General features: G+C 40.7%; 1 long non-coding RNA gene across 1 annotated transcript; it reads left to right on the top strand.

The window, feature by feature from the left end:
- The first annotated feature begins 8,899 nt into the window (after nt 1-8,899).
- LOC128411654 (uncharacterized) lies at nt 8,900-10,892 on the top strand. The gene is made up of 3 exons (XR_008329871.1): nt 8,900-8,993; nt 9,913-10,036; nt 10,792-10,892. It is a non-coding gene; the product is annotated as an uncharacterized LOC128411654 (long non-coding RNA).
- The last annotated feature ends 4,374 nt before the right edge of the window (nt 10,893-15,266 follow it).

The following is a 15,266-nucleotide window of genomic DNA, read 5'->3' as shown; positions in this document are numbered from 1 at the left end:
GTTTTCATTCCACATAGTGGGAAGTGACGGAGACAGGATGTTTTGATTTTACTGTGTTCTGTGATGTGGGACTATTGTCCTTTGTCCTTTCTCTTTGCTGTCTGATGAGAAAGAGGAAGGAGCTGAGGTACAATGCTCCGAGTGTATTATATATAAATAAAGTAGATTAGCCAAAATGCTGTGCTGCTGAATTTGTTATGTGAACTGCTAACACTCTGCAGGATCCTAGAGTGTGCTAATGCCACTTGGCACCAGTTGCTGTGATGTTAGGGCTAGAGAAAGCTTTTGAAGCTCCTGAATGACTTACCAGGAGGGAGAGAACATGCCAGTTGGGCATGTGTTTCTGCCAGGGTCCTATACGCGAGTAGGACAATCCTAACACGATCACCCCCCCCCCCCAAAAAAAACACCTCTGATAATGCTACACATATAGTTGTTGAGGAAAAGGCAGCAGTAGAAGCAACAGACTATACAATTCTATGAATCTATGAATCTACATAAGATCTAAAGAACAAACATACAGGCAAGATTTTTTTTGTTAAAAAATGGCTAGACAGAGAATCTGGGTTGACCATGGTAAGAGCTATGAGTTGTTTATTAATAGAGCATATGGCTTTAGATTGCTCTGTTTCATGGTTATATTGCATCTTTAAGTTTACTAGTCTTATATCTTCTTGTATTGTTCTTAATCATCTTTGTATCTTACAGTAATACTGCTATGTAAGATGGGTGTATAAAAAACTTTAATCATCATCATCATCATCTGTTCCTGGAAACAAATTGGTAGGCCCAGAATGTTCTCAGGTGCAGCCTGTTCTTAAATTCTAATTTAGCATCTGGCTTACTTTTGCGGGAGAACTTGGATTTCTACTAAGAAATAAATACAGTAGATCCAACAAGCTTAAACTATGCTTGCCAGCATTAATTTTTTTTAAAAAAAATGTCTGCTGTTACTCTTCTTTTAGGTATAGAGTTCCAAGCTGAACATCCTGCTTCTGCCTTATCATGATGATGAAAACCTGTCAGCTACTTTTTCTGCTTTCCTTGATAATCTTTCCTGTTCCAGGTGTGTTATTACGTAAGGGAGCCCTAAGGTATGTTGGGGAGCAGTGATTTATAAAGGATGCTATGCTATACAATATTACAATAAAATCAGCTGAGACCCAGCCAAGGTCCACCTACTCCATCATCCTGTTCTCTGCATGGTCTATCAGATTCCTCTGTGAAGCCTACAAGCTCAGAAAGAAATTCGTAGCCTGTATGGTCAAAGCAAGATTGAAGAGTGATATGCTCAGAACTTCTGATCCTGGTCAGCAATTTGCACTAGCTGCAGTTTCTATACTATTTCCAAAGGTAGCCCCATGTAGAATTCATTGCAGTAATCTAAGATACCAGATGTGGGTCTATCCTTGTTCAGAGAGGAGTGCGGCTAGGTCACTGGCCCAAGCTGATGGAAGACACTGGGCACTGCTAAGGCCACAAGTGACAGCTGTGGAACCAGAAGCACTCCAAGCTATGCAGCTGCTTCTTCAGAGGAGAGTGACCTCATCCAGAGCAGGTCCATACCCTAACATCCAGTCTTGGGATTCAGATGGTGTAGAGAAGAATTTGAGCTCTGGAACATCAGGGAATAACTGATAATACACTTCAAAGCTCCGGATTCACAAGCACTGTAGTTTTGTGTAGATAGTCAATGTTTGGGGAATGCACTTGATCCCTGCAGCCTCCCACACTGAATGCGCCATTGGACAGACCACAGAACTACTTGGAGCAATTTAGGTTGCTTCCCAAAGTGGCAGATGGAGATCTGAACCACATCATCAGGCCAGCACACTTACTTATGTACTTACTTACTTACTTACTTACTCACTTACTTACTTACTTACTTTATTGAGTTCTGCTCTGTTGCAGGACGAACTGACATCGTTGGTGAACCAACATGTCATTTATTCAGTGGTTTGTGCTTCAGGTTTAGATGTCCCTTACTCACTCATTCACTCTATTGCTTGTTGCAGGAAATACTGATGTTACTAATAAACAAGACTGTCAATTCCTCAGTGGTATATGCTTCCGGTTAATATGTCCTTCACCACGTTTCAATGTTGGAGTATGTGGTCCGAACATGGTTTGCTGTGTAATGTAAGAATAATGAACCCAACACACACAAACACACGGTTTAACATGGATGTTATGTGTTTGGGGCAGGATGTGAGTGGGAATGCCACCCCTGTGGTGGTTGGTAGTGGGACATTTTGGCCTCTGAGGCCAAACACAAAATGGCACCTTCTCAGTCTCAGTCGGGGTGAGTGAAGATCTACACTGGAAACACGGGTGGGAGGAAACCAGCAGTGCCTCCTATTCATCAAGAGGTTGCTGTAAAGGAGGCATTGGAGCAGCTGTGGAGATGACAGATTCGCCCCTGAAGTACTATGCCCCAGTTATTCTTCCCACCAAAGAAGCAGCAACAGATGATATGTTCCTTGTGGCCAGATCTGCTGACCCTTTGGATCCTGCCACCCAAGGCAGTCACCTCACACCTTGCCTCATGAGTGGCCTGGCCCTGTGTGGTGGTGAGCAAAGTCATACAGGGGCGAGGAGTTAGGCTAGTCCCATCAAAGCCCTTTCTTCCTCTCCTTCAACAAATATGTTTCAGAATCTGCAGACACAGCTCAGCCGACCCTCTAGCCTGGTAGTGCTGTTGCTACATGCTAGATAAGCCCAGAATAAAGCCTCAAATATCCATTATTTGATTGTGAATGACAGACCTGACATAGCATATGTAACTGAGAATTGACACCCCTCCCTATAGCCAATATTATGTTCTCCAAATATTTCAGTACTGCCTCTGAGTGATGGGAAGACACCCGATCTCTGCTTGAGGAATCAACAATTCCAGCTTTATCACGACCCTTGCCAAGAATGCACTTCTGGCTCTTCTGCAGCCGAAACACCAGGAACAAATCTCTGCTGTGAATGAGTTAAAGCTCTCATCTTAACAACAACAACAACAACGACAAGGACAACAAGGACAATAATACAAATCTTTTTTTAAAAATAATATTTATTAAAATTTCAAAAGAAATTACAAAAGTAATAAAGAAATAGAAAAAAGAAAACAAAAGATACAAAATACAGAGGAAATAAAAACAAAAATAAATCCATCTTTCCATGTCTTGCCTTTCATTTACTTGTTTCCCTGACCTCCTCACACCTCCCTTTTTTGTATTCCAGTTCGAATGGTTAATTCAGCAAATCCTTTCCCTCTTTGTTTTTATCTTAATTCTTTATCTTAACATATTATAACTTTATATTTTCATCTATTAACAATCCATTTTTACATACTCCTTTTTAACATTGTTGCTAAAACTGCTTCATTTCATTCCAACATCATTTTAGCATTCCTTAATTTTACATTGTTTCTGTAGATAATCTTTAAATTTCTTCCAATCTTCTTCCACCGACTCTTCTCCCTGGTCTCGGATTCTGCCAGTCATTTCCGCCAATTCCATATAGTCTATCACTTTCATCTGCCATTCTTCCAAGGTGGGTAGATCTTGTGTCTTCCAGTACTTTGCAATGAGTATTCTTGCTGCTGTTGTAGCGTACATAAAAAAAGTTCTATCCTTCTTTAACACCAATTGGCGGACCATGCCCAGGAGAAAGGCCTCTGGTTTCTTCAAAAAGGTATATTTAAATACCTTTTTCATTTCATTATATATCATCTCCCAGAAAGCCTTAATCCTTGGGCACGTCCACAAAAGGTGAAAGAATGTGCCTTCATTATCTTTACATTTCCAACATTTATTGTCGGGCAAATGGTAGATTTTTGCAAGCTTGACTGGTGTCATGTACCACCTGTATATCATTTTCGTAATATTCTCTCTTAAGGCATTACATGCCGTAAATTTCATACAGCCGAAAAACCAGGAACAAATCTCTGCTGTGAAAGAGTTAAAGCTCTCATCTTAACAACAACAGCAACAACAAGGACAACAAGGACAATAATACAAATCAGAAGGGACAAACAGTTCCTTTTATGTACCTTTCTTTCTGAACATAGTTATTAAATGATGGAGTCGTTATTAGATGATGGTGGTACATTCTATAATATATATTTTTTAAAAAAATGAAAACCGGCAAAGTGCAAATCGGTCAAATGTGGAAGGGGAGGGAAATCTGCATTTTGTACTTTCAAAATATATTTTTCATTGTCATTGTAAATTTTCTACAATCAGACCATAAAATACTGGGCTGGTTTAATATTACTATTATTACCACTACTTATTAATCACTTTTCTTTGACAAAAAGAAAGCCAAAGAAACTTAAGAAATAGTACAAATATTATTACCAGTAGAATTCCAAGTCAAAATAAAAACCTGAAAACTTATCAGTATTTGTGGTATATATATATATGTGTGTGTCATGTGTAACACATCACACACACTGAAAGAAGCTGCAGGTTTTGAAATCCTGTCCAATGCATGGGCAAAAGTTGTGGGAAAAGACAAACATTTTCCCAGACAAACAAATCACCCAGACAGCATTAGATGGTCCTTAGGTGATGCCTCAAAGTCAATAGGAAAGTGGGTGATGTTATCAATGATATCTAGTTAGCATTCATGCCTTTTGATTATACTACCCACCTGAACCCTCTGCAAACCTGCAGAACACTTCTTATTTTAACTCACTGATGGTGGGTGGGTGAAATGTTTGAAGTCTTTCCAAAGCATCCATGAAGCATTACAGCCACGTCAACCATTCCAGAATGGTCACATCTGCCTGGAGAACTGACAGCAAATTCCTTGCTTCACAATGGTAGTTGGCATTAGAGTTAAGGACAATGGAAATCAAGACTGAACCCACGCAGTGAATTTAATCCATCAATATTGCCTCAAGCCCCTATAGATATCATTTCTCTTTAAACAGCATGGAGTTAATTCAAAATTCGGTCCCAGTAACACAATATCGTATTCAGGAAAACTTGTGAAACCCATTAGTAGAGTGGTCATCTAGAGATTTGTGTCGTGTTAACAACTCCCAGAAAGAAATGCTATCAAAGAAGAAGAAACAAATTCATGGAGAAGACTATCAATGTCTGCTAGCCATGAGGGCTATATTCTGTCTCTATGGTTAGAGGCAATAACATTTCTGAATGCCAATTGCTGGAAGTTTAAGGAGGGTAGAGTGCTCTTGAACTCTGGTCCTGCTTGCACAAGCATCTTGACAAAGCCACAAGCATCTGGTTGGCGAGTGTGAGCACAGGATGCTGGATTAGAAGGGCAATTGACCTAGGTCAATAGCTCAATGGTAGAGAGATGCTGTGCATGAAGAGGCTCACAGGTCCAATCACAGCTGCAGAAAAAGATGCCACACCTGAAACACTGGAGAGCTGCTGCCAGTCATTCGTGATAATTCTGACCTACATAGACCACTGGCTTGACTTGCAAAGCTTCCTTTGTAAATGTGTCCTGTATTTCTATTCAAATATGGATTATATTTTCTCTCCCATATAAGGAAATAATAATACAGTGGTGCCTCGCAAGACAAAATTAATTCGTTCTGCAAGTTTTTTCTTCTTGCGAGTTTTTCATCTTGCGAAGCACGGTTTCCCATAGGAATGCATTGAAAATCAATTAATGCGTTCCTATGGAGACCGCCTTCAGACCAGGTCTGAACAGAACAGCCTTCTGAAGGCTGGCGGTGGGAAGAAAAGCCCTTCTCCCGCCACCAGCCTTCAGAAGAGTTCCCGCAGGGCTGCCTAGGCTGCGGATAGCAGCCTGCTGCCTGAAGCAGAGCGCCCCTCGTGCGGGGCAGACATCTGCAGCTTGGGGAGCCCTGCAGGAGTTCCCCGCAGGGCTCTCCAAGCTGCGGATAGCAGCCTGCTGCCCCGCACGAGGGGCGCTCTTAAGCAGAGCGCCCCTCACGCGGGGCAGACATTCGGACCTGTCCTGAAGGCTTGCGGTGGGAGGAGGGCTTTCCTCCCCACCGCCAACATTCAGAATGCTGTTCTGAATGTTGGCGGTGGGGAGGAAAAACCCTCCTCCCACCGCAAGCCCCGGGAACAGAGGAGAAGCGCTGCGCGCCTTCTCCTCTGTTCCCGGACCTCCCACCGCAAGCCTTCAGGACAGGTCCAGGAACAGAGGAGAAGGCGCGCTGCGCTTCCCCGCTGTCCCCGGAGATTTCCCTATGGGCTTTCATCTTGCGAAGCAAGCCCATAGGGAAATTCGTCTTGCGAAGCCGCTAAAAATCGGGTTTTTCGTTTAGCGAGGCATTCGTCTTGCGGGCCACCACTGTAATAAGTTCCAAATGCATTATACCTCACATTCTTTACCAATTTTGGTATTTGGAAGCTGCAGACACCTGTCTAGTGTCTTTTGGAAAGCTGTGAATTCTGGTAGGAAGCTAAGAACTGATGATGTCATATCAGTTCCATCTGTATCAGATTTTGCCCTTTTCAAATGTCTCAAAACAGAGGTTGGTCAGGGAACCCAATGTCAGAAGACTAGCTCTATGGGGGAGATTGAGGGTGGTTTTGTACAGGGTCCCTAGTTCAGGGGCTTGCAAGCTTGGGTGAGACTGAGGGGGAAAGTCGTTATGAAGGTCCACTTTATGGGGGCAGGGAGTCAATCAAATGTTTCGTTTCATTTTGGTCTGAGTACTGCATAGTCCTTCCTTGCATCTGGACGCATTATCAGCCTGACCCAATCAAATGCAAGGAGTCTGGGAGGATCCTTTGTGCCACTAGACACCTGGGCTTATAAAAAGCTTCCTGCCAAGCCGAATTCAGTAGGTAAAACGTTGATCACTCTCTCTAACCCACCACCTGCAAGAAGTTATATTCAGAGCTACAAATTTTCTCAAGCTGACTGCAATTTCTTATCCAACCACTCGGTGTGTTGCTGTGAGAAGGTAGGAATGGCCTGGGGATAACTTGAACGGCAGGGAGAGTCTTTCCAGCCTAACTTTCTACTTTCTACTTTCTTTGCCAGTGATGGAGAATACAGTACTGTATGAAAGTTTTCCTTGTGTTCTGTGGCAAACCCAACATTTAAAAGAGGTTGGAGTTGCTTGTTTTTCTGCTCTGACAACTAGCTGCGAAAATCAAATATCTTGCAGCTATTCGGTGATATTTAGAGAAAGTCATATTCAGGGAATGCTTACTGGCTAATGTCCTTAATGTTATGCACATACCTCTGAATTATTTTCCCATTGCACTTTTGAAAACATTTTGCATTTGAGACACACAGGGTAAGATAGAGAAGGATGCACGTCATCACATATGTATCACAGGTCTTATGGTGTATTGTAGTTACCGCATTTCTCCAGGGAGCCCTGAAAACAAGGGAGATCTCAGGGAGAACATTGTGCCCATGAGCCAATGAAGAGCCTTCTCAGCACTTCATTGACCCATGATTCCCCAGACACTCTGAAAACGCTACATGTACAGTTGTTGAGGAAGAGGAGGAGGGAAAGGCAACACCTCAATTCGAGAACCATTTAAAATAACGGACATTCTTCGTGACATTGTACTCCATTAGAATCCGTTAAAAGCTCATTGTGACTTTATGCTGGCATATTTCCTACACGAATGAAGGGCTTGCATTTGTGACTCTCCATACCTACTTCCATATGTGTTAAACTCCATATGCTGCTCCATCTACAATGGTACCTCAAGTTAAGTACTTAATTCATTCCGGAGGTCCGTACTTAACCTGAAACTGTTCTTAACCTGAAGCACCACTTTAGCTAATGGAGCTTCCTGCTGCCACCGCGCCGTGGAAGCACGATTTCTGTTTTCACCCTAAAGCAAAGTTCTTAACCTGAAGCACTATTTCTGGGTTAGCAGAGTCGGTAACCTGAAGCGTATGTAACCTGAGGTACCACTGTATGAGGAAAACCTCTAATATTTCCCTAGACATTTGCCAGAACACTCTTCTTGCATGACATCTATCTCCTACAGCTTCCATGGTTTAATATTTTGTAATCTGAAAAATGTTAAAAATCAGTTGTGGACCAAGGGTAGATTAGGAATTACAGGCAGATCCCTTTATCACTTACAGTAGCTTGGCATGGCTTCTGACTGATGACCTTTTAACAATATAAAAAATAAGTAAATCACTTTTCCTCGGACATGAAATGAGACTCAGGAAAGTGTAGAAGTATAATAGTTCCATCTCCCAATAATGGTATATAAAGATATGGGACTCTGCAGCAATGGTGAAACTAACGAATTATTTAGGAATTAGGATAGCTCAGCCTGTATAGCATGAGCTCTTAATATTCAGACTGAGATCTCAAGGTATAGGGTAGTATATAAATTCAATCAATAAGAATAAGAATAAGTTTAAGAATAATAAATATCAAGGTCATAGATCTGAGCCTCATGTTGGACAAAATGGATTCCTACATTGCATGGGGTTGGACTAGATGACACTTGTGGTCCCTTCCAACTATACAATTCCATGAATCCTTGAATTTATGTAAGATATAAGAAACAAACACAGAGAAAGATTTATTTATTTAATTTTTTATTATTTCTTTCTTTCTTTATTTCTGCTTGATTAAGAAAGTTGGTTGACCACTCTTAAAGTTATTAATTAGCTATTAGTCTAGCACAGGGCTTTGCAATTTGTTTTTTTCTTGCTTCCTTTGTGTCTTTAAGTTTACCAGTTTCATATATTATTGTATTGTTGCTTCATCATCTTTTTAGCTTGTGGTATTTTTGCTTTGTAAGAAAGATATATAAAAAGCTTACTTCATTACCTGTTATTGGAAACAAAGTTATAGGCACAGAATGCTCTCAGATGCAGCCTGTTCTTTCATACTGAAAGTGAAGTATGCCCACCACCATTATTGTTTTTTTAAAAGTATTGTCTGTTGTTTCTCTTATTTTCAGTTCCCAACTGAGCATCTTGCCTCTGCCTTATCATAATGATGAAAACCCGATATGTTCTTCTGTCTCTCTTCACCTTCACAATCTTTCTCAATCCAGGTATGTTATTTCTTAAGAATTTCCTGAGCTCTGTTGGGGAACAGTGATTTATAAAAAGGTTTAGGCTACACAATATTAGAATAAAATTAGATCAGAACTGCCAAAGGTCCACCTACTTCAGCATCCTGTTCTCTGCATATTCTATCAAATCCCTCTGTGAAGCCTGCAAATAGGTCTTGAGGGCATCAGCACTCCTCCAACCCATAATCCCCTGTATCGGGATCCAGAAACTAATAGAGCTCAGAAAGAAATCGAAACCCGGTATGGTCATACCAAGATTGAAGAGTGATATGCTCAGAACTTCTGATCCTGGTCAGCAATTTGCACTAGCTGCAGTTTTCATAATATTTCCAAAGGCAGCCCCATGTAGAATTCATTGCAGTAATCTAACATACCAGATGTGGGTCTGTCCCTGTTCAGAGAGGAGTGCGGCTAGGTCACCAGCCCAAGCTGATGGAAGACACAGGGCACTCCTAAGGCCACAAGTGACAGCTGTGGAACCAGAAGCACTCAAAGCTATGCAGCTGCTTCTTCAGAGGAGAATGACTTCATCCAGAGCAGGTCCATACCCTGACATCCAGTCTTGGGAATCAGGTGGTGTAGAGAAGAATTTGAGCTCTGGAACATCAGTGAATGGCTGATAATACACGTCAAAGCTCTGGATGCTGAAGAGCCGTTTTGTGAAAATATTCAGAGTTTGGGGAATGCACTTGATCCCTGCAGCCTCCCAGACTGAAGGCGCCATTGGACAGACCACAGAACTACTTGGAGCAATTCAGGTTGCTTCCCAAAGTGACAGATAGAGATCTGAACTAAATCTTCTAGGCAGGACACATCCTTCCTTCCTTACCTACCTACCTACCTACCTACCTACCTACCTACCTACCTGCCTACTTTATTGAGTTCTGCTCTGTTGTAGGAAGAACTGACATCCTTGGCGTACAAACATGTCGTTTATTCAGTGGTATGTGCATCAACTTTATGTGTCCTCCACCACGTTTCAAAATCGGAGAATGTCGTCGGTTTTACAATTGCTGTGTAATGTAAGAATAATGAACACAACACACCCAAACACACGGTTTCACATGGATGTCACGTTTTTTGGGACACAGTCGAGAGAGGTGGGATGCGAATGGCAGTGTCACCCCTGGGGTGGTTGGTAGTGGGAAATGTGCAGGCAGGGTTGGCCTGAGAAATTTTGGCCCCTGAGGCCAAAGACAAAATGGCACCTACCAGTCAGGCAAGAAGGGGCAAGTGAAGATCATCACTGGGAACATGGGTGGGAGGAAACCAGCAGTGCCTCCTATTCATCAAGAGGTTGCTGTAAAGGAGGCATTGGAGGGAGCAGCTGTGGAGATGACAGATTCACCCTTGAAGTACTATGCCCCAGTTATTCTTCCCACCACAGCAGCAGCGACAGACGGTATGTTCCTTGTGGCCAGATCTGCTGTCCCTTTGGATCCTGCCACCCAAGGCAGTCACCTCACACCTTGCCTCATGAGTGGCCTGGCCCTGTGTAGTGGTGAGCAAAATCATACAGGGGTGAGGAGTAGGGTTTGTCCCATCAAAGCCCTCTCTTCCTCTGCTTCAACAACTTCATTTTGGAACCTGGTGACACAGCTCAGCCAACCCTCTAGCTTGGTGGTGCTTTTGCTGAACGCTAGACCTGCCCAGAATAAAATCTCAGTCATCCATTATTTGATTGTGAGTGACAGGGCAGACTCCGCAAGTGTAGCAGAAACCTGGCCGCCCCCTTTCCCTATAGTCAATGTTGATTTCTGTTTTCCAAATATTTCAGTGCTGCCTCTGAGTGATGGGACGATACCTCATCTCTGCTTGTGGAATCAACAATTCCAGCTTTATCACCACCCTTTGCAAGAATGCATTTGGGGCTCTTCAGCCCTCCCACGGATGTCAAAGAGAAAAACAACTACCAGACTTTTAGAAAACATCTGAAGGCAGCCCTGTTTAAGGAAGCTTTTAATGTTTAATAGACTATTGCATTTTAATATTCTGTTGGAATATTCTCTTGGAAACCCAGCCAGATGGGCGGAGTATAAAAATAAATTATTATTATTAAACAAATCTTCACTTTGAAATTATTAAAGATTCTATGCTAACGACAACTACGCAATGTAGATGGGTCATAGGGTTCTTTTGAAAGTGGTGGGAGTAGCTTATTACGGGATAAAGGTCCCTTTATGATATGTTTTGAAATGCCAATGGGTCAAATGTTCTTTGTGTGTTCCTTTTCATCTAAATGTTGTGGGAGGAAATTATTGCATGACGTGCCGTAATATATTCTCTTGCTAAAGCTTAGAAGGCTTACTACTCAGATAGCAAGAGGTTGAATGCAATGCTGTGCCATGCTTGCAGAAATGAGGGCACATGATACCTGCTTGGCTTTCAAATATCCATCAGGGCAACCATGTGGGTGGATGTAGCATCCTCAGAGAAGCCACACAGGATAGCATCTCCCATTACCACATCAGCATATAAATATATAGATATGCAGATGATACAACATTGATGGCAGAAAGTGAGGAGGAATTATTATTTTTTTTAAAAGATTTTTATTGGAGTTTTACAGAAAAGAAAGATAAAAGTTCACAGAATAAAAAAACCCTAAATTACAGAAAAAAGAAAAAAACACCAAAAATACAAAAAGAAAGCACAACTAATTAAGAAAAATTAAATTTAAACATAAAAAAGTTAAAACCAATCCATTTTTCAAATAACCTCAATTTCATATGCTTATGTTCTTGACCTCCTCCCGCCTCCCCCCTTTTGTATTCCCATTCAAATATTTAGTTCAGCAAATTCTTACCCTTTTTCAAATGTTAAACTTTATACCATAACATTTACTATATCCATATTTTCAAGCATATCAATACCTATTTTTTTGCATAATCTTATTAACTTTTATCACTAATTACCACTTATTGCCAATCCAAGCACAGTTTTAGCATTCATTAATTTTATAATATTTCTGAAGATAGTCTTTGAATTTCTTCCAGTCTTCTTCCACCAACTCTTCTCCCAGGTCTCGGATTCTGCCAGTCATTTCCGCCAGTTCCATATACTCTATCAACTTCATCTGCCACTCTTCCAGGGTGGGTAGCTCTTGTGTCTTCCAATACTTTGCGATGAGAATTCTTGCCGCTGTTGTTGCGTACATAAAGAAATTTCTGTCTTTCTTTGGCACCAATTGGCCCACCATGCCCAAGAGAAAGGCCTCTGGCTTCTTAAGGAATGTATATTTAAATATTTTTTTCATTTCATTATATATCATCTCCCAGAAAGCCTTAATCTTTGGGCATGTCCACCAAAGGTGAAAGAATGTTCCTTCACTTTCTTTACACTTCCAACATTTATTGTCAGGCAAGTGGTAGATTTTTGCAAGCTTGACTGGTGTCATGTACCACCTGTATATCATTTTCATAATATTCTCTCTTAGGGCATTACATGCCGTAAATTTCATACCTGTGGTCCACAACCATTCCCAGTCAGCAAACATAATGTTATGACCAACATCTTGTGCCCATTTAATCATAGCAGATTTAACTGTTTCATCCTGCGTATTCCATTTTAGCAGCAAGTTATACATTCTTGAGAGTGTTTTAGTTTTGGATTCTAACAACTCAGTTTCCAATTTAGATTTTTCCACCTGGAAGCCTATTTTTTTATCCAAGTTATAGACTTCTCTTATTTGAAAGTAGTGCAGCCAATCTCGCACCTTATCTTTTAATTTCTCAAAACTCTGCAGTTTCAGTTTATCTCCTTCTTGTTCCAATATTTCCCAATATTTCGGCCATTTGGCCTCCATATTGGACTTTTTCAATGCCTTTGCTTCCATTGGTGACAGCCACCTTGGGGTTTTATTCTCCAGTAAGTCTTTATATCTTAACCAGACATTTAACAATGCTTTCCTGACAATATGGTTTTTAAATGCCTTATGAGCTTTAACCTTGTCGTACCACAAATATGCATGCCACCCAAAAACATTATTAAAACCTTCTAAATCCAAAATGTCTGTGTTTTCAAGAAGCAGCCATTCTTTCAGCCAGCAAAATGCGGCCGATTCATAATAAAGTTTCAGGTCTGGCAGGGCAAAACCACCTCTTTCTTTAACATCAGTTAATATTTTAAATTTTATTCTGGGCTTCTTGCCCTGCCAGACAAATCTAGAAATATCTCTCTGCCACTTCTTGAAACAGTCCATCTTGTCCAAAATTTGCAAAGATTGAAACAGAAATAACATCCTTGGCAATACATTCATCTTTATAGCCGCAATTCTACCCAACAAGGAAAGCTTCAAGTTTGACCATATCTCTAGATCTTTCTTCACTTCTAACCAACATTTCTCATAGTTATCTTTAAATAAGTTTAGGTTCTTAGCTGTCATATTAACCCCCAAATATTTAACTTTCTTTACTATTGTTAGGCCTGTCTCCTTCTGAAACCTATCTTTCTCAATCGGTGTTAAATTTTTCTCAAGAACTTTGGTTTTAGACTTATTCAACTTAAAACCAGCCATCTTTCCAAATTCTTGAATCACTTCCAAAACTCTTTTCGAACTAGATTCTGGCTCCTGTAATGTTAGAACTAAATCGTCTGCAAATGCTTTCAGTTTATATTGCTTAGCTCCGACCTGAATGCCTTTTATCAAACGGTCCCTTCTAATCATATTCAATAATACCTCCAGGACAGTGATGAATAACAATGGGGAAATTGGGCAGCCTTGTCGTGTGCCTTTCTCTATCTTAAATCCCTCTGTCACCATATTATTCACAATTAATTTAGCCTTTTGTTCTGAATAAATTGCACTTATACCGTTTTCAAACCCTTGGCCCACCCCCATCCCCTGAAGATTTTTCTTCATAAAATTCCAAGAAATATTGTCAAAGGCTTTCTCTGCATCTATAAAAATTAAAACTGCTTTAGTGTTTATATTCACTTGCAGCTTCTCCAAAATGTTAATTATATTCCTCGTATTGTCCGACAAGTGTCTACCCGGGAGAAAGCCAGCTTGATCCTTATGGATCTCTTCCAATAGTACTTTCGTTAATCTATTTGCCAAAATGTCCGCAAATATTTTGTAATCCACATTAAGAAGGGATATGGGGCGGTAGTTCTTAAGTTGCGTCTTTTCAGACTCAGTTTTTGGTATAAGTGTAATATATGCTTCCTGCCACGACTCCGGCGCCTTTTCCCCCTCTAATATCTCATTGCACACCTCCGTTAGTGGTCGAATTAGCCAATCTTTCAAAACTCTGTAGTAATTGGAGGTTAAACCGTCTGGTCCTGGAGATTTGCCCAGCTGCATATTCCGAATGGCGCCCTCCACTTCCTGTTCTGTAATTTTGTCACTCAACATTATCCTCTTTTCTTGAGAAATTTTTTGTAGTCCATTTTTCCTCAGAAATTGGTCTAACTCAACCTCTTTCTGTGGCCCTTGTGTATAAAGTTGTTTGAAAAATCTCTGGAAGCAGTTTCTAATTTCCAATGGGTTCTGTATAATCTTTCCATTTACCTCCAAACTTGTAATAGTATTTAATTTCTGTCTTTTCTTCATCTGCCATGCAAGCAGTTTCCCACATTTGTTAGCCGATTCGAAAGACTTTTGTCTCATCTGTTTAATTTTCCATTCCACTTCCTGGTTTATCATTCTCATATATTGTACTTGATATAACTTAATTTCCCTCAGAATTTCTTGGGATTTTGGTTTCGCTCTTAATCTCTTCTCTCCTTCTTTTATTTTTTCCAAGATTTTATCTTTTTTCTCATTTTGGATTCTCTTCTTTATTGCATTCTGTTGAATCAGAAACCCTCTCATGACCGCTTTACCTGCGTCCCAGATTGTTCTTTTTTCCACCATAGTGTTTAAATTTATCTCAAAATAGTCTTTCAATGTTTTTTGGGCCTTCTTAATCACCTCCTGGTCTCTAAACAGGGCGTCATTCATCCTCCATCTGAAGGAGCCGATTAGCGTTAGTTTCATCTCCATCTTTACTGCATTATGGTCGGAGCAAGTTTTAGGGCAGATATCCACTTTTCGAATCTTAGGTGCCAGTCCTCTAGTTATCCATATTTGATCGATTCTTGTCCATGTCATGTTGGCTTCAGAGAAGAATGTTCCCTCTCTTCCAAGGGGGTTCTTAGTTCTCCAAATGTCAATCAGATCCATATTGTCAGTCAATTCAAAAAATGTTTTTGGTAGTCTTCCATCTTTAGTTACCACCTGTCTTTGCGACTTATCCATATTAGTAGATA

This window comes from Podarcis raffonei, chromosome 3, assembly GCF_027172205.1.
Source record: "Podarcis raffonei isolate rPodRaf1 chromosome 3, rPodRaf1.pri, whole genome shotgun sequence".
In the NCBI taxonomy this organism is placed as follows: Eukaryota; Metazoa; Chordata; class Lepidosauria; order Squamata; family Lacertidae; genus Podarcis; species Podarcis raffonei.
This window is presented reverse-complemented; position numbering and strand designations above follow the sequence as displayed.